General features: G+C 47.0%; 1 protein-coding gene and 1 pseudogene across 2 annotated transcripts in view; both read right to left on the bottom strand.

The window, feature by feature from the left end:
* The window catches only part of LOC126428102 (disintegrin and metalloproteinase domain-containing protein 10), a 561,823-nt gene that overhangs the window by 200,930 nt on the left and 339,614 nt on the right, over positions 1-21,279 (bottom strand). The gene's annotated exons all lie outside the window — the stretch shown is intronic.
* LOC126428489 (5S ribosomal RNA) lies at positions 9,606-9,723 on the bottom strand (annotated as a pseudogene).

Below are 21,279 nucleotides of genomic sequence, written 5' to 3'. Positions count from 1 at the left end.
TTATTCTTTGATGAATACAGCATTCTTTATGAGACATTTCATACGATAGCTATCAAACTATGTAAGGCTAATGGTGCCTTGCTAGGTCGTAGCCATGGACTTAGCTGAAGGCTATTCTAACAGTCTCTCGGCAAATGAGAGAGTGTAGTCGCTAGCAAAGTCGTCGTACAACTGGGGCGAGTGCTATTCCGTAACTCGAGACCTGCCTTGTGGTCGCGCTCGGTCTGCGATCACACAGTGGCGACACGCGGGTCCGACATGTACTAAATGGACCGCGGCCGATTTAAGCTACCACCTAGCAAGTGTGGTGTCTGGCGGTGACACCACAGTTCTCCCGGTCGTTATGATGGTATTCTTGACCGAAGCCGCTACTATTCGGTCGAGTAGCTCCTCAATTGGCATCACGAGGCTGAGTGCACCCCGAAAAATGGCAACAGCGCATGGCGGCCTGGATGGTCACCCCTCCAAGTGCCGACCACGTCCGACAGCGCTTAACTTCGGTGATCTCACGGGAACCGGTGTATCCAAGTGAAACTGACCGCCACCTTATTTGGCCCTTTCCACAATCCTAATGACCTGCTCTGCCCAGCGGGTTTAGCGGGCGTTTCAGACGTATTTTTGGACAGAAGTTCACTTGACCTTTTTCGTTCCGTATCTTGTCACCGATCAGTCCCTACAGTTTGTACACGGTGGAAAAAAAATCACCCTGTATGCAGAGAAAAGACCATGAAGGTAAAACTGGGGAGATACACATTCACACTGGTATCTGCCACCAGCCGGTCATTCCAGTCGACGCTCAAGACTGGAACATGAGAGGAGACAAGTAATGATGGTACACGAGGGACACTCCGTCCCACACCGTGGACTGTGGAGTATAGACAGGTGTAGCAGGAGCGGCGAGCTGGATGTGCGCGCAGCTCTCCTTTGAGTCTGAACACTCTGGGAGACACAGGAAGCTGGCGGGTGAACGGCGCGGCAGCAGCGGTGCCGCAGCGCCGCCAAATGAATGCAATTTGCGCTGTCGGCGTCGAGCGTGCGCGCTGCGAAGCAGTCTCAAGGCAGGCAGCACTGCGCGAAGAGGAAAAGTGTAACCCCGTTCCAGGGACGGGCCTCGCCCAGGCGCGGGACAAAGGCGCCCGCCGCCCCTGTGAGAACTCCGGCTGCCACACTGTGCGCCGGGCTTCCGCAACATCCGACCAGCCGCCGCGACTTACCTGCAACAGAAGAGCAAACACGACCGTCACACCGCCGCTCGCAAATAGACACACGACGTTACTGTGAATTTTAAAATTTTCCCGGCGAATTGACTGTTCAATCAAATTTCGGGCTTGCTGCCGGTCGTCGTTCAATACTTCGAACGATATTTCAACTGGGCACCTGCCAGTCATCTTCAGGTGAGCCGTCGCAGACTGGCGAAAACGTCCTCCGTTCCGCAATACAGGGCTATTACAAATGATTGAAGCGATTTCATAAATTCACTGTAGCACCATTCATTGACATATGGTCACGACACACTACAGATACGTAGAAAAAGTTTTGTTCGGCTGAAGCCGCACTTCAGGTTTCTGCCGCCAGAGCGCTCGAGAGCGCAGTGAGTAGACATGGGTCGAACTCGTTCATTCCCGTGAACTACTTCATTCGTTTCACTCTTTGCCGTGAAGCGTTCAAATGAAGTAGTTCATTCATGAAGTACGGAAGCCTGGCGAAGTTGCCCAGTTCGCCGCTCAGCCGCGGCTACGCTCGCTTCGCCTCGCTCGTACAATAAAGCTTCGTAATACTTCATAATTTTACCAACAGATGGCCGAACTATGAAGTAACGTCCACGCAACGTTTTACGCTCTTACAGCGTCTGAGTTAACTTAAATATAGCATGGTCGAAGGGGACAAAGGAAAGATAAACAGAGAAGCCTGTCACATATAAAGAAGGTATTACATTTAATCTTGCTCGACATTTTTTCATGAAGCGCCCAAAAAAGTCTTTATCTGCCAAGTGAAACATTATTTGTTGTATTCATGGACTGAGAACTAGGGCTTCCGACGAAATGCAGTCCAATTTTATTTTCCTTTTAAAATTTAATCCAAAATAGAATGAGTATGTTTACCACTGTCACAAAGTCTACATACCTACGTTAAGTAATTATTCAGAAGTTTTCCTGCACATTTTATTTTTGTTGAGAATAATAACCCTCCACATTCAAAACGTAAACTGTCACCTGTAGTCATTGGTACGATTTCAAGTAAAACCCCTCTTTCAGTGTTATTAACAAACCTTTTATTTTCATGTTAGCTGTGCGTGCTCATACAGCCAGCCTCTTCGTTTGTATCTTTAATATTCATTTGTCTGCAAGCGCTGCCAACGGCAAGCTACCCGTGGACGCCAAGTTTAACTGCACAAACAGTCACGGGTAATGATGCCAGCACTGCAGGAAGCAGCTGACGCTGCCTTCCCCTCACCCCTCACCGCCACAACCGCTCCTAAGCCTATCGCTCACCACAAACACCGCGCGATTCGTCGACAGGCAGTAGAGGGAGGACTCAAGCGAAGGGAGGATGAATGACGTAGCGCCGATGTAGTAGGAGAGGGGAAGAGAGTGAGTGACCTAGAAAAAAGTGTGGAGTGTGCTATCTGTGAAGAGTTTGAAGTATCAGTTCATTGAAATTGAGTGGTTAGTTCACACTTCACTGGAGTGAAGCGTTCATTTGAACCACTCATTCACGAGCTCCCCATCACTAGCAGTGAGACAAAACGGCGACAGGAGCCGAGAAGGCGTATATCGTGCTTGAAATGCACTCACATCAGTCTGTCATAACAGTGCAACAACACTTCAGGACGAAGTTCGACAAAGATCCACCAACTGCTAACTCCATTCGGCGATGGTATGCGCAGTTTAAAGCTTCTGGATGCCTCTGTAAGGGGAAATAAACGGGTCGGCCTGCAGTGAGCGAAGAAACGGTTGAACGCGTGCGGGCAAGTTTCACGCGTAGCCCGCGGAAGTCGACGAATAAAGCAAGCAGGGAGCTAAACGTACCACAGCCGACGGTTTGGTAAATCTTACGGAAAAGGCTAAAGCAGAAGCCTTACCGTTTACAATTGCTACAAGCCCTGACACCCGATGACAAAGTCAAACGCTTTGAATTTTCGGCGCGGTTGCAACAGCTCATGGAAGAGGATGCGTTCAGTGCGAAACTTGTTTTCAGTGATGAAGCAACATTTTTTCTTAATGGTGAAGTGAACAGACGCAATGTGCGAAACTGGGCGGTAGAGAATCCTCACGCATTCGTGCAGCAAATTCGCAATTCACCAAAAGTTAATGTGTTTTGTGCAATCTCACGGTTTAAAGTTTACGGCCCCTTTTTCTTCTGCGAAAAAAACGTTACAGGACACGTGTATCTGGACATGCTGGAAAATTGGCTCATGCCACAACTGGAGGCCGACAGCGCCGACTTCATCTTTCAACAGGATGGTGCTCCACCGCACTTCCATCATGATGTTCGGCATTTCTTAAACAGGAGATTGGAAAACCGATGGATCGGTCGTGGTGGAGATCATGATCAGCAATTCATGTCACGGCCTCCACGCTCTCCCGACTTAACCCCATGCCATTTCTTTCTGTGGGGTTATGTGAAAGATTCTGTGTTTAAACCTCCTCTACCAAGAAACGTGCCAGAACTGCGAGCTCGCATCAACGATGCTTTCGAACTCATTGATGGGGACATGCTGCGCCGAGTGTGGGAGGAACTTCATTATCGGCTTGATGTCTGCCGAATCACTAAAGGGGCTCATATCGAACATTTGTGAATGCCTAAAAAAACTTTTTGAGTTTTTGTATGTGTGTGCAAAGCATTGTGAAAATATCTCAAATAATAAAGTTATTGTAGAGCTGTAAAATCGCTTCAATCATTTGTAATAACCCTGTATATAGCGTACTGTAACTATTCTGCGCATGCGTCGAAAACTTGATAGTTGAACCACACTGCCCGCCGGCAGCGCCCTCGCTGGTGGAATAGCGGAACTCAGTCGCCCTCTGCGTTGCTGTTTGCCACGGCCGTCGACGCACTCTGTCGTCTTCGATTTGAGCAAATCGTGGAGATGATGGGATTCCATGCACTGTCCAGCTGGTAGCCGCTGTCACGGTTTAACAGATTTTCCGCCAGTCGTATTTCTACGGATTCTTTAATAATGGAGCCCCAGAAGGACGTTGCTGTGGACAAAATCATTGTTTTCTCATACTCCATTGAATGTCCAGTAGAAATAGAATGTTCAGCAATAGCGGACTTGCTTGGCTGCAAAAGGCGGGTTTAACGTTGATGTTCAGTGCAACGTTCTTTCGCGGTGCGTGTGGTTTGACCTATGTAAGCCATACCACATTGGCACGGTATCTTGTAAATTCCGGCCTTTCGTAGTAACAGATTGTCCTCAACTGATCCCACAAGGTCCGCAATCTTCGATGGTGGGCGGAAAATCACTTTTACCTGAAATTTTCGGAGGATTCTTGCTATTTTAAACGAAGTGTTGACAACGAAAGGAAGAAAAGCTAAAGATTGTTCCGGCATGTTCTCCTCTTTATTCACTTCCTGCTTCTTAGTTTTAACTGTTCGTGCCCTGTTAATCTGCCGGATGGAATACCCATTTTCGCTGAATACTGTCTTTAGATGGGCGAGTTCTTGAGGTAAGCTATCTAGATCTGAGACAGTATGAGCTCAATGAACAAGTGTTTTAAGCAAACTCATGGTTTGCGATGGGTGATGGCAACTCGAAGCTTGCAGGTACAAATCAGTATGAGTATGCCCTAGAGAACCATCGTTCTTCCTTCGAACCAGGACATCCAAGAAAGGCAAACAACCATCTTTCTCTATTTCCATGGTGAACAGGATGTTGCTATGAATGGAGTTGAGGTGATGTAGAAACTCCATTAATTTATCTTCTCCATGAGGCCACGCTATGAAAGTGTCATCCACATACCGCCAAAAAACTGTTGGCTTCAGGGCAGCTGATTAAAGCGCTCTCTCTTCAAAATCCTCCATAAAAAGGTTGGCCACCAAAGGAGACAGGGGTACCCATGGCGACACCGTCAGTCTGTTCAAAATATTCTTGATTAAACATAAAATAAGTTGAGGAAAGAGCGTGCCTGAACAAAGCCACCAGCGAGGACGCTGCCGGCGGGCAGTGTGGTTCAACTATCAAGTTTTCGACGCATGCGCAGAATACTTACAGTACGATATATATTGCGACGGCTTACATAAAGATGGGTGGCAGGTGCCCAGTTGAAATATCGTGCGAAGTATTGAACGACGACCGGCTGCAAGCCCGAAATTTGTTTGAACACACGACGTTACTGTTCTAACAACCCTACCACAACAAAGGTCAAAATTTTAATAACGATTGTGGTGTTGCTCACGCTGCGAAATACTGCATTTTCGGGCAACAACAGTCATATTATGTGGTAGGTGTCATTAGAGCACAGTTAATAACGTCATTTCATGTAATAATAAAAAAAACTAGCCACTCATCTTTTTGTGTTTCCCACGCTGGTTTCGTTGTATTATCATGGCTCAATCGTCGAAAATCTAGGTGGTTATGATTCCAAGCTCGGATGCAAAGAGGCCTAGGTTTTATCGTGCTATAGTCAAAAGTTTTGTAGATGCGCTTCACAAACCATCCTTGAAGATTACACTTTTGCTGGACAATGGCGATGTAAAAAAAAGCAATCAGCACTCCGAAATTGAGTTACACTTCCTTTTAATTGCTTTTATTGCAATATCACGTAAACACAAAACATCACTTCACAATACAAAACATACTTGAAAACATCTCTCTCACAGTCGCTGTTAAAGTTCACATTTTATAAGCGGACTACGTTATGCGTCTTTCCAACATGATGTCCAACACTTGACTTTTTCAAGGTCCGACTCTCTAACAACTCAACAACTAACTAATAATCGCTTACGCACCCAAAAGATCAGAGTTACAACTACGTCAAAGTTCATGGTGACAAAAGAAACAATACACATAAGAATATCATTGCAATATAAACACATCGATGTATCACAAATGAAATCAAATCTGAATATTGTCTCAGAAATATGTTAAGTAGTTAACAGAAGCACAGTAGAATAATACTGGTATCGAGAGGTTCAGGTGAGGTACCATAATGGTTACGTAATTCAAGTACCATTACACTGTCTAACAAGACGTGGTCCCCAGCGGTGCGATCGGCTTTTGAAACTATCTACAGGGTGGTCCATTGATAGTGACCGGGCCAAATACCAGGTGTACCGGTACGAAATGAGTATTAAGATACAAATGTGTCGATAGGGAACATTTGTTGTGAACGAGCCTTCATTTTTTTTGTTTGGTTGGTATGACATCTGTCAAAGATATTTAGTATACATCAAGTCATGGAACAAACATATGTTTTCATCGCGTTAACAATGTCGAATTTTGTAGCAGAAAGTGATGATTTGCGGAAAGCAATTTTTTGTTGCATTTGAAAAAAGTGCTCCAGAGTCGCGTCGAATGCTTGACGAGGCATATGGTGATCATGCTCTATCAGAAGCAACATGCAAAAGATGGTTTCAACGTTTCAGAAACAATGATTTTGATGTAAGACATGCGAACGTCGAAGACCACCAAAAAAATTCGAAGACGCCGAATTGCAAGCAATGTTGATTGAAGATGATACTTTGAGTCAGACGCAAATGGCAGCAATGCTAACTGTTGCACAACAAACAATTTCTGACCGTTTGAAAGCTATGGGAAAGATCCAAAAGTGTGGAAAATGGGTGCCACATGAATTGAATGAAAGACAGATGGAAAACCGAAAAACCATCTGTCAAATATTGCTTCAATGAAGTGAAACAAAATCAATTTTGCATCGAATTGTTACTGGCGATGAAAAATGGATTTATTTTAAGAATCCTAAACGGTAAATATCATGGGTTAATCCGGGTCAACCATCAACATCGACTGCAAAACCAGATCGATTCGGCAAGAAGACAATGCCTCTGGGTTTGGTGGGATCAGAAAGGTGTGGTGTATCATGAGCTTCTAAAACCCGGTGAAACTGTGAATACTAATCGCTGCAGACAACAAATGATCAATTTGAACTATGCATTGATCGAAAAAAGACCAGAATGGGCCGGAAGACATGCCAAAGTAATTTTTTTACACGACAGTGTACCTGCACACAAAGCAAAACTGGTTTAGGATACAATCAAAACACTTGGCTGACAGCTGCTACCCCACCCGCCGTATTCACCAGACTTGGCCCCTTCCGACTACTATTTGTTTTGATCAATAGGACACGCACTGGCTGAGGAACACTTCGATTCCTACGAAGAACTCGAAAATTGGGTGTCTGATTGGTTTGCTTCAAAAGACGAACATTTCTATTGGCGTGGTGTCCACAAATTGCCAGAAAGGTGGTCAAAATGTATAGAAAGCAATGGTTAGTACTTTGAATAAAATATTTTTACTTTTGAATTCAAAATTAGTGTTTCATTTTCACAAAAATACGCTCATTTTATACCAGTACACCCGGTATCTCACGAAATAAGCGCCAAACGAAAAAACTACAAAGAACGAAACTCGTCTAGCTTGAAGGGGGAAACCAGATGGCGCTATGGTTGGCCCACTAGATGGCGCTGCCATAGCTCAAACTGATATCAACTGCGTTTAATGAAATAGGAACCCCCATTTTTTTATTACACATTCGTGTAGTACGTAATGAAATATGAATGTTTTGGTTGGACCACTTTTTTGGCTTTGAGATAGATGGCGCTGTAATAGTCACAAACGTATGAGTACGTGGTATCACGTAACATTCCGCCAGTGCGGACGGTATTTGCTTCGTGATACATTACCCGTGTTAAAATGGACCGTTCATCATTTGCGGAAAAGGTCGATATCGTGTTGATGTATGGCTATTGTGATCAAAATACCCAACGGGCGTGTGCTACGTATGCTGCTCGGTATGCTGGAAGACATCATCCGTTCGCCGGATAGTTACGTTATAGTTACGTTATTTACGGAAACAGGAAGTGTTCAGCCTCATGTGAAACGTCAACCACGACCTGCAACAAATTACGATGGCCAAGTAGGTGTTTTAGCTGCTGTCGCGGCTAATCCGCACATCAGCAGCAGACAAATTGCGCGAGAATCGGGAATTTAAAAAACGTCGTAATTGGGTCGGCTTGAGTCTCATCTCTTCTCACCAGAACCGCTGGCTATGAAGACAAAAGGCAAAGGTCCCGAGTTCCAGTCTCGGTCCGGCACACAGTTTTAATCTGCCAGGAAGTTTCAATACAATATTTTTCCAGAGCTGCAGACCGGTGCAGATAACTGGCCGAAAGCACAGGCGGCTGCTTTTTACGACGAGGATATTTCAAAGTTGATAGAACACTACGACAGAACTCGAAGTTGTAGCGGCGACTATGTAGAGAAGTAGGTGGAAGGTCTACCTAACTGTTGCAAATAAAACGTTTCTCGTTTTCATGGTGGTTTCCATTTCTGGACAACAATCGTGTATCCAAGCACGTGCTCACTCTAGCCTGACGTCTGCTGCAGGCGTCAGTGGCGCTATAGTTTTAATGGGCGGCAGTCTTAGGTGTAGAAACCTCATCGCAGCTCGCGCCTGCATCCGGCGAGACCGGCAGAGCCCCTTTACACGGCCGCGGGGGCGCGGGACAGCACAGAGGAGGGGAGGACGCGGGATTCCTGACGACGGCAGGCTTGAGGCGAAACGCCGGCGCGGGGAAGTTTACCCGCAAACACGAAAGGCGCGCCAGCGCGCTAAAACCGCGCCGGGGACGCTCGCAGAAATGAGACAAAGAAACGCAGCCAGGCCGCACACAGAAAGCCGCGACAAGGCGAGTTAAGCGGCGCCCGAGATCTGCGGAAAACAAATAACAAAGGGGCGGCTGCGGGTAGGGGAGGGAGGGAGGAGGGGGGGGAGGCGTGCTTTAAGATTAAAAGTGTGTGTGTGTCTCGAGGCGCTGTTTGTCGAGATTTACCGCCGTCTCTGTGTGTGCATGGGGGAGGCTTGCAGTATAGGGGGAGAGACGAGTGGGCATTTCAACACACCACAATGTCACCGCGGAGACAAGCAAAGCGCCTTTTGGTAGGCTGGCTCTGCAAGACGTTAACGAGTCGTATCCCCCCCCCCCTTAAATTCAACTTGCGACTGAGTGCCTGTACTCGCTAGGTATGATCGCACCAGTCTTTGCATGACGGTTAGCCACGAACAGCGTTTCCTACATTTTTTTTTTTTTTTTACATTTTTAATTGTACTTTAGGAACAATCTAGAAATATATCACAGCTTACAGTGTATCGTACTCGTGGGGGCCGTGATGACAAGATAAGTCTAATGACGGCAAGCAACTATGCATTTAAGATTCATACATAGCACTCCCTCTCCAGGCCACGAGTGGCCTACTGGGACCATCCGACCGCCGTGTCATCCTCAGGTGAGGATGCGGATAGGAGGGGCGTTGGGTCAGCACACTGCTCTCCCAGTCGTTATGATGGTATTCTTGACCGAAGCCGCTGCTATTCGGTCGAGTAGCTCCTCAATTGGTATCACGAGGCTGAGTGCACCCCGACAAATGGCAACGGCGCATGGCGGCCTGGATGGTCACCCATCCAAGTGCAGACCACGCCCGACAGCGCTTAACTTCGGTGATCTCAAGGGAACCGGTGTATCCACAGCGGCAAGGCCGTTGCCAAGATTCATACTTAACGGAAAGAATTCCTAACATATGATATATTGAATGTACTCGCTACCATCTTACAGTAGAATCTGCCATGTACTTGTGAGTGCTTCTATGTATGTATAGTCTTTTCGGGCGAAGCAGAGGAGTTAGAACACTAGAAAATATAGTATATGTAGCAGTAGAGGCCAATTATTACTATCACTACTACTACTATTACTTTTACTAGCGACAAACCTGGCACTGCCCGTGTATTCTACACTCCTGGAAATGGAAAAAGAACACATTGACACCGGTGTGTCAGACCCACCATACTTGCTCCGGACACTGCGAGAGGGCTGTACAAGCAATGATCACACGCACGGCACAGCGGACACACCAAGAACCGCGGTGTTGGCCGTCGAATGGCGCTAGCTGCGCAGCATTTGTGCACCGCCGCCGTCAGTGTCAGCCAGTTTGCCGTGGCATACGGAGCTCCATCGCAGTCTTTAACACTGGTAGCATGCCGCGACAGCGTGGACGTGAACCGTATGTGCAGTTGACGGACTTTGAGCGAGGGCGTATAGTGGGCATGCGGGAGGCCGGGTGGACGTACCGCCGAATTGCTCAACACGTGGGGCGTGAGGTCTCCACAGTACATCGATGTTGTCGCCAGCGGTCGGCGGAAGGTGCACGTGCCCGTCGACCTGGGACCGGACCGCAGCGACGCACGGATGCACGCCAAGACCGTAGGATCCTACGCAGTGCCGTAGGGGACCGCACCGCCACTTCCCAGCAAATTAGGGACACTGTTGCTCCTGGGGTATCGGCGAGGACCATTCGCAACCGTCTCCATGAAGCTGGGCTACGGTCCCGCACACCGTTAGGCCGTCTTCCGCTCACGCCCCAACATCGTGCAGCCCGCCTCCAGTGGTGTCGCGACAGGCGTGAATGGAGGGACGAATGGAGACGTGTCGTCTTCAGCGATGAGAGTCGCTTCTGCCTTGGTGCCAATGATGATCGTATGCGTGTTTGGCGCCGTGCAGGTGAGCGCCACAATCAGGACTGCATACGACCGAGGCACACAGGGCCAACACCCGGCATCATGGTGTGGGGAGCGATCTCCTACACTGGCCGTACACCACTGGTGATCGTCGAGGGGACACTGAATAGTGCACGGTACATCCAAACCGTCATCGAACCCATCGTTCTACCATTCCTAGACCGGCAAGGGAACTTGCTGTTCCAACAGGACAATGCACGTCCGCATGTATCCCGTGCCACCCAACGTGCTCTAGAAGGTGTAAGTCAACTACCCTGGCCAGCAAGATCTCCGGATCTGTCCCCCATTGAGCATGTTTGGGACTGGATGAAGCGTCGTCTCACGCGGTCTGCACGTCCAGCACGAACGCTGGTCCAATTGAGGCGCCAGGTGGAAATGGCATGGCAAGCCGTTCCACAGGACTACATCCAGCATCTCTACGATCGTCTCCATGGGAGAATAGCAGCCTGCATTGCTGCGAAAGGTGGATATACACTGTACTAGTGCCGACATTGTGCATGCTCTGTTGCCTGTCTCTATGTGCCTGTGGTTCTGTCAGTGTGATCATGTGATGTATCTGACCCCAGGAATGTGTCAATAAAGTTTCCCCTTCCTGGGACAATGAATTCACGGTGTTCTTATTTCAATTTCCAGGAGTGTATTTTGCCTATTTCTATGATGTACGATAACAAAAAATGACTATGTGTATCGAAAATAAATTATTTCTATGTATTCGTGAAAAAGAAACTTTGAAATTATGAAGCAGTCGGAGAATTTTGCATAATATACAGAGTCCCGGATACTTTCAGGAGTGCTAGTTCTGAAAGGTTCGCAGGAGAGCTTCTGTAAAGTTTGGAAGGTAGCAGACGATGTACTGGCAGAAGTGAGGCTGTGAGGACGGGGCGTGAGTCGTGCTTGCGTAGCTCAGTTGGTAGAGCACTTGCCCGCAAAAGGCAAAGGTCCGGAGTTCGAGTCTCGTTCCGGCACACAGTTTTAATCTGCCAGGAAGTTTCATATCAGCGCACACTCCGCTGCAGAGTGGAAATCTCATTATGGGCTCCTGAAGAAGTCTACAGAGGATCAAGAAGCAGCTGGCCAGAAAGGTTATGCTGCTGGAATGTTCTGGAAGAGGCACACAATGAGTCAAAAACACTGCGAACATTCTTTTCTCATTTTCTAGAAACTACACTTTCGGAACATCAGGTACATATAAGTTCACAATGTTTTTATCCATGTTCACCAAATTTCTCTCAAGTGAAGAATGGGACAGTATCTTCCTATTATGCCTAATACATCGCAGAAATGATGTACGTTTGTCATTCTGTATGTTTAATAAAAAAAAATAGTAATATGGTATAATAAGGGTCTTTCTATTTCCTCAGATGTACTCCAAACTATAAAACGAGAGGCATAATGTGCTCCTATGAATGTTGAGAGCAGCCTGCCACAGTTTGAATGCTATTAGACTGATGGTGGACCAGAAAATGGTACCAGAATGGGAACGTGTATTATAAAAGCATCTGAGCCATGCGTGGCTCATGTTCCCGCCATCATGTACTTTACACCCTGTTTTTAACGTACTTCCACCCCACTACGTTAATTTAAATTACTACTGTCACTGAGTGGCTGCTTTGCCTGACCGTGAGTGGCGCTAGCAGCGCGTATCGATATGTCCCCTCTCGTAGCATCTTTGCTCGGCTGCTATTACTTCCCGGTCGTTGTCTGTCGTAAGTGAGTTCGGGTCTGCCAGTCAGTTGGAACGCGTCTGGAGCGCAGTCCGGACCTGCCAGTCGGGGAGTTGCAGTGCGGCGCTGGCGCAGTCGGGTTGGAGCAGCAGTGAGGTCTGCGTCGACCTGGCTCGCCCGACCATTGCCGCCACGCATCACTTGAGCCGGGCCACGGTCTTGGTGGATCGTCGGTCGGTCGTCCTACTGGAGGACGCGTTTTGGCTCGACGATCGTTCATGAGTCGGCTGTGTGTGTGTGTGTGTGTGTGTGTGTGTGTGTGTGTGTGTGTGATTTGTCTTCGTGCTTGTTTGGTTACTGTTGGGTATCGTTCAGGTCTTCGTGCAAGTGTTCGTCAGGTTGTGTGTGTAGTTGACATTATTTCGACTGACGGCTATTTTAGATGTTGTCGGCATTCTGCAGGCAGTCGGTCAGTTGGTGCGGACCAGGGAGGATATCTCCGTGCGGTGCAGTCGGCTGGGTCCGCTGGCAGTCCCTGTGCAGTGTCGGAGCGTGTGTGGAGCTGTCCGATCGCTACGAGCTTCGTGGTTCACCGACCCAGGACGTCAAAGTTGAGTAGTGGTTTCAACTACCCAAGCCACGTCCATTCGTGTTGTGGGGTTCGTCTCTGTGGTTCGCTGTTCGGGAGGTTTTCCTGTGAGCACCACCAAGTGTTTGTATTGCTGAAATTGAGCCGCCATGCGGTGCAATTAACAACATTGGTTGACTGCAATTCAAGTGCACCGGTGGAATTTTCTGCCTTGTGGCCGTTAGTGTTCCGGTTACCTGCCCTGGCCACTACGTAATTTCAGGCAGTGTCCTTTCCTCACCTGTTGTCGCTGTCCAACATGGTGTGTGACTTTGACAGCTTAATACATGTACATACTGATTGTGGATAATCACGTGCGTAACATTTTGTGTTTGAATTCTCGTGTACCGATTGGTGGCAAGGAAGTCGTTTGTCGGTCTATCCATGGCTGTCCTTTGGTTGGGTTCCGACGGATCAAGTGTAGTTGGGCTCACCAGCTGTCTCACCTAAGTGAACGAGGGGGCAGACCGACCCCCTGGAGGCTTCTGACTGCTGTTGTCTTTACCGTCTTTCTCACCGGTGTTTAATTGTCTGTTTATAATCTATCATAGCCAATGATAAAAAAATTCTCGGTATTACTGTGTTTTATGTAAGTAAGTTTGAATTCCGGCAAGTGGATATTTGCTGAAAGGTTATTGCCATTGCATTGTCTTTTCTTTTAGTCAGGTTTCAGCTACATAAAACTTAAGCCTTATGGTTACCTTTTTAAAATTTTTTGGAAAAATAGTGGGCCTTCCTTACATTTGAAGCTTAAACATTGCGGGTTGGAACCTCATTCTTAAAATTACCCTTTAAGAAAAACATTGCGGCCTTCTGCCTTTGAAAGATTATGGTAATTTATTTTAAAATGATCTAAATTTTATTGTGGGCCTTCAGTCGTTTGTATTGCATCTTGTTTATGTTTGTCTATGCACTTTTGCCTTGAGGCTTTCAGCCTAGCTGTGATAAAAATGTTTTAATTATTTTATTTCCTATTTCAACTGCATTTTTATTTGATTTTTTCCTTGTTTGGAAGCCTTCAGGCATGAAAGAATCGCATTTTGGAGACTCGTAGCTGTAAAAGTTCGGCTATGTGCTGCTTTGGTTGTAAATGTCTTATTAAATTACGATAAATTACAATTAGAAGGTGAAACTGACCCCAACCTTTTTTGGCCCTTTCCACAATCCTAATTACCTGTTCTGCCCAGCGCGTTTGCCGGGCGTATCAACATCTATTAGGCAAAAATACTGTAATTCTTTAACTGTAACAGATATTTCAATAAATTTCCTTTTACAGCATGAGTAACTGTCATTGATTGTTGGAAAAAAAACCACAACTTCCTCCGCATTGCAGATTGAGTAATGAGCACTGAGAACGAGGTATATAAGTGCAGCCCGTTCACGCCGAGGTCCCCGTGAGTGATAACCGCCACCCCTATCGCAGCCGCCACTGGAGTATGCTGGCGGGTCACACTGCAGTCACAATGGTTCAAGTAGCTCTGAGCACTATGGGACTAAACTTCTGAGGCCATCAGTCCCCTAGAACTTGGAACTACTTAAACCTAACTAACCTAGGGACATCACACACATCCATGCCGGAGGCTGGATTCGAACCTGCGACCGTCGCGGTCTCGCGGTTCCAGGCTGTAGCGCCTAGAACCGCGCGGCCACAATGGCCGGACAACACTGCAGTCCGCTCGCTGTCACATCACGGCAGGTTTTTAAGTTATCAGTATAGGCGCCTTAAAGTGCAGCACCAGCAGGGCCAGTGTAGGGAAGCAGCCTACTCACGCTGTAGTAAATTCACATCAGTTTCCATTGTGTGCCAGCCAGTCTGCTGTAACTAGCTCTGACGTCATAAATGTTGCGCAATACCTTAAAAATCAAGCAAATCACCTAAAACTTTTCTAGCATGTCAGGAATAATACTAAATTAATGTGTGTTAAATATCAGTTCGATAACTTCAGCCATTTTCGAAATTTGGACGTTTTTCTAAAAAAATCATTGGCGCAACAGAAAAGAGCTAGAGACTTCAAAATTTATATTTAGATTCATCTTTCATAATGATTTAATAAAAACAGTACTTTGGATTTCACAAATTAAGACTTTAGTGGAAATTCATGATTTTCTGGTTTTAGTCTCAAAACTGAAGGAAGCAAGATAGATTAAGTAGGCTAATAAATAAGGCTAGGATGTTTAGATTTAAATAGGTTGGAGGTCCGCTATGACTATGAAGATGTGAAAAGTTTCTTTAGAATACCTATAAAATTATAGCGATAGCGGATCTCAAAAGGGCCAGTTCAGAGCTCATCTACTGCGTGCAGTGTAATTAAATTAATTCTCTCGCCCAAAATATTTAACTTAGCCACGTCAAAATTTTATTATCAATACTTACCTGCGTGCTGAATGCACGTTTAAATTAAGAGCTTCATCGGCCATCAGCAAAAGAAGCTATAAATTATTATGTAACTTGAAGTGGTGCGTTACTAGCCCAGCGGCTAGTCGGGAGCCGAGATTTGATCAGGCGTTCCCTTAGCCGTCCGCACCGCGGCTTTATATATAAGAACGCTGCGCGAGGAAGCAAGGACCCAGTTCTCTCCAGACGCTGAATAACACGCCATCTTGGGAGTCGCGTCGCATCGGTATCACTGCTACAAACAGCCTCGGGTGCCGTATTAAGTTACTAGAGATACGCGGAACCATGAAATCATTACAATTGAAATGTTAATTCTGGGATGATTTTCATTAACTAGCTTCAGTTTGCGTATTGTCGTATTTTCACGTGCCGTCGCGGGACAGACATTCTACCAAATATTTAGCGTGGCGTTTGATGAAATATTTTCATCAAATTATGGCGAGCATTCTTTTTAACATTTAATTCGGACATTTATAGTTGCATCAGCGCATTAGACTCTGAACTACTCTGTTAGTTAGGTGGTAGGGATACTTGTGTTTTTTATCAGTGAATTTCAGAATATACTCAACTATTTTGGAAAATCGTTTTTGATTAGAAATCCCGGACAATCTCCTAAATCCTCAGAGCTATAAGCTGCAGCTATAATGGTATTCTCAGATGAAGTGGGCACTAGGAACTCTAGTTACAGGCTTCACGTTTTGTTAAATCACTTTCTGGGTGCTAAAAAGTAAATAGAGAGCCAGTGTTGAGAACGGCGAAAGACAGCATTAACAACATTCTAAAAGCCTGAAACTGATTCAACATTCAAGCATTTATACAGCAACAATATTTTTCAATAAATTAATCGCCGCCCCACACCAGGAGCCAGCAGTAGCTGCTGCTGCTGCTGCTGCTGCTGCCGCCACTACAAAGGCGGGAAGCGGCGGGTTGGCCCCGGCCTGGCGGCGCCTAGGGCCGCCCAGCCAGGCGCTGCCGGGGCCTTTAGGGCGCAGGCGGCGGCCCTTTGAGGCGCCCATCGCCCGCGGCCGGGCCGCCCCGCTTATGGAACTCCGCAGCGCAGACAGAGCGGGCGAGCGCGCCAGCGCCAGCCACCCATCCCCACGCACACACTGGCCGATCCCGGCGCTGGACTCGCATATGGGAAATGCGCACAAGTTCAGGACGAAAGCATCTTCCGCACGGTGTCCCACTGCCAAGTGATATAGCTCCACAAAACGCTGACCGTACGTACGAGACGGATAAAAAACGTCACAAGACTCTCATTTCTTATCTACACTACTGGCCATTTAAGTTGCTACACCAAGAAGAAATGCAGATGATAAACGGGTACTCATTGGGCAAATTACAGAGGACAAAACATTCCTGCAACTGGTATGTTTGAAAAAAAATTTTCAATGCTTTCCTTTACGGGAGCACTCTTTCCTACCTTGCGATAGGGTCTTTGGGGGGTATAAGAAGAAAGTTACAACGAACTGATAGAGTCTACACTGTGAAAGAATATATTCAACTTATTCTTCATTCTGCCAATAAAAAGAACTCATTCGTTATCAACTACCTTGAGGATAAGAACATTGTTAAGAACTATAAGGACTCGTGGCCGGATGTTTTTAAATGTAATTCCCAGAGTTTAGAAACAATGGGAAAAGACAGTTCAATGAAAAAAAATGGTTCAAATGGCTCTGAGCACTATGGGACTTAACTTCTGTGGTCATCAGTCCCCTAGAACTTAGAACTACTTAAACCTAACTAACCTAAGGACATCACACACATCCATGCCCGAGGCAGGATTCGAACCTGCGACCGTAGCAGTCCCGCGGTTCCGGACTGCAGCACTAGAACCGCACGACCACTGCGGCCGGCCACAGTTCAATGAAAGTCTACATCAGTGTTTCACAGTACAATATGTTTGAGTATGACAGCCACAGCCCAGGGGTATTAGTACCCCAATTATTCATTGATGCACTGACTCAAAACTCTTTTAGATTTTTGAACCCCCTAGCAAATATCAGACTCCCAACAACCTTGCCAGCTGCAGTGGTATCGCGGTTCTAGGCGCTACAGCCTGGAACCGCGAGACCGCGACGGTCGCAGGTTCGAATCCTGCCTCGGGCATGGATGTGTGTGATGTCCTTAGGTTAGTTAGGTTTAAGTAGTTCTAAGTTCTAGGCGACTGATGACCTCAGATGTTAAGTCCCATAGTGCTCAGAGCCATTTGAACCAACCCAACAACCTTAGCACACAGACTGAAATGTTCTATAAACAAAGTTAACATAAACGACATAAAAAAACTGGAACAGTACATCCGAGAGGAGCACAAAAACTGTTATATTGATTTATTCACTTAGCCGACAACAGCTGAAGAAGATGAAACATACAGAAAATCTTACAACAATGCTTACCTGTAATGATGATTATGTTAAAATACCATTTGTAATTTGTGTTTATTAATAAATTCTCAAAATTCTATAATTGTGCAATTATATATTTTAATTTGGTTCAAAAAGGTCATGCGTCCAAGATAAAAAAAATAATTTGAAGAATGTGAAAAAAATTGATGATTTGAAGATGGAGATTTAATGCTTTCCTGGTAAACCAGGGTACAAAAGTCCAAATACTTCATATCTTCTACCTCTGAAGCATAAAACAGTTTTCTTTGAATATCTCAAAATCATGTTTTATGGACTTATGACCTTTTCATAACAACCGATTCCATTACACTCATCTCACACCGATTGCTGGTAGTCCCCCGGTACAAAGCACGGGACATGGTTCTTAATAGCGTGTCTGATCACCATAGATGGCAATACAACCCGCAACGTGCTCCCACGCTCGCCAGAAGGTTGGTAAGGCATTTGGACATCCTGCAATAAGTCTCCCCCAACGCAGCCCACACGTGCTCAGCCGAAGTTAACTCTTGGGAATGGGAAGGCCAGTCCACCCGCAGAATGCCTTCCCATTCCAAGACGTCGAACCCAGTGCAGAAAAGACGAATTTGTGGAGAGAGAACTACTGTGTTACCTAACACTGACCGGTGACTGGGGTACCTTCTTCAGAGATTTGCAGATCAGCACTCGGTCAGCATTATGGCACCCCCACACAAAACCACTTGTACCACCAGAGGATTACGTTCGATAATCATGCTCGTACCACCACATGGCGTGACGTCGGAACTTGAATGCACCCAGGAACAGTACCGAACATGATAATCATTATAATATCAGAATTCCACGAATGATGAAACTGAAGTCTGCGACTGGGATCAGAACGCCCATTGTCCTACTACTCAGATGCAGCTCTGGCGTGCTGACCCCCTAATCTCACTGATCAACGTTATAGTGACACTATATTGCTTCCATATGTGCGTCTTTTTGGACGTGCATTCAGCTCTGAATTCGTTTCCATGGATGAGACTGCGCGACCGCGCCCAACAGCGCAGGTAGCGCAGCTGTTGTGATGAGAGGATGTTCGGCGAATAGACTCACCTGCACGTCCCACTGAGCATGAGTTGGGTAGACGTATTGAACCTTGTCCAGTATGCACGAACAACCATCCACCAATTAGCAACCCCGCTGGTGGAGGAATGGAACGCCCCACTACAAGAACTTCATACCTAACAGCTGGCCAGCATGGCTGCGTTCTGCACATCATGCACTGGCACTCATCGTGCTCACACACCCCTTTCATATCCACGTCCTGCCTTCTGTAACTTCCAGATGACCATAAGGCATTGCGGCGACGTTAGCGCACTTAGTATTCATTCCACTCATCACATTCTAATTGTTGCGTTACGCTGCCGATTACGTTTATTTGAACATTTTTCTCTTCGTCTGATTACAATTCATATACGTTTCATTTCATCTATATTACTCATTATAATTTCAGACTCGCCAGGTTAGCCGAGAGCGGTAACGCGCTGCATCCTGGACTCGGGTAGGCGCGCCGGCCCCAGACTGAATCTGCCTGGCGGATTAACGACGAGTGCCGTTGTGCCTGCCAGCCTGGAAGTGGTTTTTAGGCGGTTTTCCACATCCCACTAGGTGAATACCGGGCTGGTCCCCACGTTCCACCTCAGTTACACGACTTGCAGACATTTGCAACACGTTCGCATTATTTGATGGCTTACATTAGACGCAGACAGCTGGGGTACACTAATTTCTTCCCAGAGGGTATGGGGAGGACACAGGAATGGATCTGAAACTTCCTGGCAGATTAAAACTGTGCGCCGGACCGAGACTCGAACTCGGGACCTTTGCCATTCGCGGGCAAGTGCTTTACCATGTGAGCTACCAAAGCACGACTCACGCCCCGTCCTCACAGCTCTACTTCTGCAAGTACCTCGTCTCCTACCTTCCAAACTTTACAGAAGCTCTCCTGCGAACTTTGCAGAACTAGCATTCCTGAAAGAAAGCATACTGCGGAGACGTGGCTTATCCACAGCCTGGAAGTTTCATATCAGCGCAAACTCTGCTGCAGGGTGAAAATTTCATTCAGGAAGGGCAACCACATTCTGACGCTAACATCGTAACAAGGCCGACCCCGCATTGAAGTAGGAGAATGGCCCAAAGCAAATGATGGCTAGTCTGTTATAGTTTCATATACTAATTCGTTCCATCACCATGAAGACTTGCTCCTCAATTTGGTCCTACAGAACACGAGATATAAAATAAAATGACGAATGTGAACCATCACCCAACCTGAGTTCCACTTGATGTCCAACTGGGGTGGAGCCACAGATGACTGTTCGCGTACCTACGAAGTTTCGCACGCTCTGTAACACAGCCCCCCCCCCCCCCCAAAAAAAAAAAAAAAAAATCGATGATTTATTCTGGCTTCTGCACCGTGAAAGCACAACAAGCAAGATTTCGATATTTTCTATGCTTGCTGATGATGTAATTTTATGGGCTGATAGGGTAATTTAGTAAGCTAAGGCCACAAGTAGCGCTGGCGGCTGGAAATTACATTCGGCTGACACACACACACACACACACACACACACACACACACACACACACACACACACACACACACACAAAAGCGTGCGCGCGTGCAAGTGACTCAAATGGCTCTGAGCACCACGGGACTTAACTTCTGAGGTCATCAGTCGCCTGGACTTAGAACATACCTAAGGACAGCACACACATGCATGCCCGAGGCAGGATTCGAACCTGCGACCGCAGCGGTCGCGCGGTTCCAGACTGTAGCGCCTAGAGCCGCTCGGCCACCCCGGCCGGCACAGAATGACCCTCAAATTTGCAGAAGCAATCACAGCTTGTTTTCTGCGTGATTGCGCCAGGCACGCTGCCAAGGGGAAGTAAACATTTGGCCACACATCAGCGCAGCGTAACTTTATACAGCGCGAGACGGGGACCCGGGGTGGGGGTGGACTGTGTGTGGGTGGGGGTGAGACGCGAGACGGTGTCAGCTGACCGCCGCGCCGCCGGCTCAACAGGCAGCTTGTCGATTCGCGGGCGGCATCGACCGCTGGCGCCCCGGCCAACTAAATATACACCTGCCTGCCTTCCACACACGTGCCCACATGACGGGCGAACCAGCTAGCTGGCGGTGCAGCGGCGGCCGACACAATGCAACCCACAACTCAGCGCGTCCGCAACTCTTGACCCTACAGACCTGCACAAAGACCTGGCAAAGACGTGATACCGCTAGTCACGTAATTCTCGTGGGTCCACCGCCTCTGTCCACAGGGGTACCTTATGAAGCATCTCTTAGTTGATATACACTACTGGCCATTAAAATTGCTACGCCACGAAGATGACGTGCTACAGGCACGAAATTTAACCGACAGGAAGAAGATGCTGGGATATGCAAATGATTAGCTTTTCA

The sequence above is a fragment of the Schistocerca serialis genome, chromosome 12 (assembly GCF_023864345.2).
Source record: "Schistocerca serialis cubense isolate TAMUIC-IGC-003099 chromosome 12, iqSchSeri2.2, whole genome shotgun sequence".
Classification (NCBI taxonomy): domain Eukaryota; kingdom Metazoa; phylum Arthropoda; class Insecta; order Orthoptera; family Acrididae; genus Schistocerca; species Schistocerca serialis.
Note: the sequence above shows the minus strand (reverse complement) of the source record. Positions and strands in the feature narration are given on the sequence as shown.